The 3,447-nt window shown below is 40.7% G+C and overlaps 1 pseudogene; it reads right to left on the reverse strand.

The window, feature by feature from the left end:
• Positions 1 to 1,376: 1,376 nt before the first annotated feature.
• On the reverse strand, positions 1,377 to 1,522 carry LOC145508103 (small nucleolar RNA SNORA70; annotated as a pseudogene).
• Positions 1,523 to 3,447: the final 1,925 nt, after the last annotated feature.

A 3,447-nucleotide genomic window follows, 5' to 3' on the forward strand; every position in this document is an offset into this window, starting at 1 on the left:
TAAGAGGGTAAAACTTGTGTTTGAAAGTGCGTTGGGAGGTGTTCTGTTGGGGCCCTTTAATGGGCCAGACCTGGTGGTACGGAGTCGATGATGAGAAAGTGAAAGAAAGAAAGAGGCTGATAGTCTCTGGTTTACGCAGAAAACTGATAAAACTCTAGGGCAAAGAGTTTGCACTGCTTACGTAGGCTCAGGGTACCCTCTCGAGGAGGTCTTGAAAGCCCGGGCAAGTACGTAAGCTTCGGCGGGCCTCTGCGCTCCAAAGACCTAGCCTGAAGGGGAGAGAGAGAGAGAGAGAGATGAAGAAAGACACGGGGACCCAGGCTCTGATGGAACAAGGGTGTTTTATTCAACATAGTGTGGGTGTATATACTGTCTTACAAGGTAGCTTTTTCAGCAAAGATAAGGATCAAAAATCTTACAAATTATCAAGGAAACATAAGGCTAGCACTTTCCATATCAGAAAGGAAGAGGGTCGTAAACAGTTACTTTTCGCCGTATGGAAAAACTGAGGAAGGAAATACATGCATTCCTCAGTCCCCAGAGCGGCTTGCCAGCTCCTCTTAATCCTTGAATATTCAAGGATTAATAAGGAACAGAGAAATCATGACAGATCAAAAAACAGCACACAGGAAGCCTCCTGTTAAATGCTCCTTAACAGTATTCATCCTTATTTATTTTCAGGAAGTGATTAAGATTGCCAGTATTTCATCGGTAAGTGTTTGATAGAATTCACCAGTGACACCATCTGGGTCAGGAGCTTTCTTAGTGGAAAAATTTTCAACTATGAATTCAACAGCTTTAATAGATATAAGCTATTCAAATTTTTTATTTCTTGTACAAATTCTGGCAAGTTGTGACGTTCAAGAAATTGTGATTCTTAACTGAGTTGTCAAATGTCTTTGCATGAAGTTATTAATAACTTTCCTTTATTATTCTAATGTCTGTAGATCTAAGTGGCATGTCCTTCATTCTTTTGTTTTCGGCGGGAAAGTTGATTTACTGGTGGGCGTGAGTAAGGAAGGGACAGAGCCAAGGCTCTCATGAGTGCAAGGGCCCGCCAGTTGTCCCAGGAGCCACGATTAGGGATCTAAGACGAGCTGCTTTTCTGCCACCATGTCTTCAAATTCATCCACATTAAACTTAGTAAATACCCACTCCTTGGAGATGTGGACCTTCTGGCAGGAAAAACTTGGACTTGGCCCTCTGGAGGGCTTCAGTTACACACTCCTTGTTCTGCACCTTGGTACAGATGGACATCGTGACTCGGCCAATGTGGATCCTGGCCACTGTGCCCTGGAGCTTCCAAAGGCACCGTGTGTACCTGTCTGGAGCCTAGAGTGGGGACAGCATGCCAGTCATGAGTGTCCACTGGGAAGGACTGTCTCCCGGGTCCCTTAGAGCAGCCCGAACAGGCAGCAGGCCGCATACCCTGCCCAGAAGGCGAGCGTTTGCAGCCATTGCACACAGCGCCCCTGCCCTCCAACCATGGGGATAAAAGCACCATTGACTTAATTGGCTGCAAACCATCCTGCTTGATGTTAGTCATTTATGGACTTTTTCTCTTGATCAGTTTAGCGAGAGGTTTATCAACTTCATTGATCTTTTCAAAGAACCAGCTTCCATGTTATTGATTTTTCTCTATTGTTATTTTTCTATTATATTAAATTTTTACCTTATTTTATGTCCTTTCTTCTTACTTGGGTTAGTTTGTTGTTATTGTTGTTTACTTCCCAAAGAGAAGTCTTAGATGAATGATTTTTGGCCTTTACTCCTTTCCCAGAATAATCACTTAAAGCTACAAATTTTTCTTTAACCTCTGAATTAGCTTTATCTCACAGATATTGATAAGTTGTGTTTTCATTATTAATTAGTTCACAATATTTTCTAATTTCCCTTTGATTACTTATTTAGCCCTTGAATTTATTATAGTTATGTTATTTAATTTCCAAATATTTGGGCATTCTTTAGGTAGCTTAATTTTTTGTTGCTTATTTTTCATTTAGTTGTGTTGCACTTGAAGGACGTGTTGCATATGATTTGAATCCTCTTAGCTGTACTGAGGCTTGCTTTATGGCCTAGCATATGGCCTATTTTGAGGCTGTTCATGTGCACCTGAAAAGGATATGTATCCCGCTCCTGGTGGCTATGCTGCCCTATGGACATTTGTGTGGGCAAGTTGATTCACACTGTTCACATCTACCATATTCTTAATAATTTTTTCTTAGTTACTGAGAAAGGAGTGTTGAAATAACTTATTATAATTGTGGATTTGTCTATTTATTCTTCTGAGTTGATCTTTTTATTATCATGAAGCTTCACCTTTTATCTCCAGTAAGATGCCCTGTATTGAAGTCTACTTAGAGATCAATATTGGAGAAGGGAATGGCAGCCCACTCCAGTATTCTTGCCTGGAGAATTCCATGGACAGAGGAGCCTGGCGGGCTACAGTCCATGGGGTCACAAAGAGCCAAACATGACTGAGCGGCTAACACACACAGATATCAATATACCCAACCCAACTTTCTTATGATTAGTGACAGTGACAGTGAAAGTTGCTCAGTCGTGTCCGACTCTTTGCGACCCCGTGGACTATACAGTCCACGGAATTCTCCAGGCCAGAACACTGGAGTGGGTAGCCTTTCCCTTCTCCAGGGGATCTTCCCAACCCAGGGATTGAACCCAGGTCTCCTGCATTGCAGGTGGATTCTTTACCAGCTGAGCCACAAGGGAAGCCCTTATGATTCTTATGATTAGTGTTTCATTTTTTATCTTTTCCATCCTTTCACTTTGTTATCACTTTTTAATTTTAATCTGTCTTTTTGTAAAGTATATATCATTTACATAGTGCAGTTTCACTTCTTGCTTTTTAAATCCAGTTTGATAATCTTTGCATTTTAATTGAAGTATTTAGACCATTATATGCAATGTAATTGCTGATATGGTTGGGTTAAAGCTACCATCTTGCTGTTCTTTATTTATCTCATCTATTCTTTGCTCCTTTTCCTCTCACGTTTGGATTAACTGGAATAATTTGTTTCATATTCCATTTATCTCCTCTGTTGTTTTATTTATTATACCTCTTTGTTTTATCTTTTCAGTCATTGCTATTGGGTTTTCAATATGCATATTTAACTTATTGATGACTGATTGGATGTAAGAGAGAGGGGAAATATGTGTGTTAAAAATGACACTCAAGTATCTGGCCTGGGCAACAAGAGGGATCATTCTCTGAAACAGGGAACTCTGAAGGAAGATTACAGTGTGGGAGATGACAAAGGGCTTGAAGATGTGATCAGTTTTGGTTCATTTTCTGAAATAGGGAAATTTGAAGGAAGATTACACTGTCAGGGGGTGATAAGGGGCTTGATGATGTGGTCAGTTTTGGTCAAGTTGCACTTAAACTGCTTGTTATATATGCAAGAGAAGACGCCTGGTGGGCAGTCCATG

Source organism: Giraffa tippelskirchi, chromosome 5, assembly GCF_054371585.1.
Source record: "Giraffa tippelskirchi isolate mGirTip1 chromosome 5, T2T-mGirTip1v1.2.pri, whole genome shotgun sequence".
Classification (NCBI taxonomy): Eukaryota; Metazoa; Chordata; class Mammalia; order Artiodactyla; family Giraffidae; genus Giraffa; species Giraffa tippelskirchi.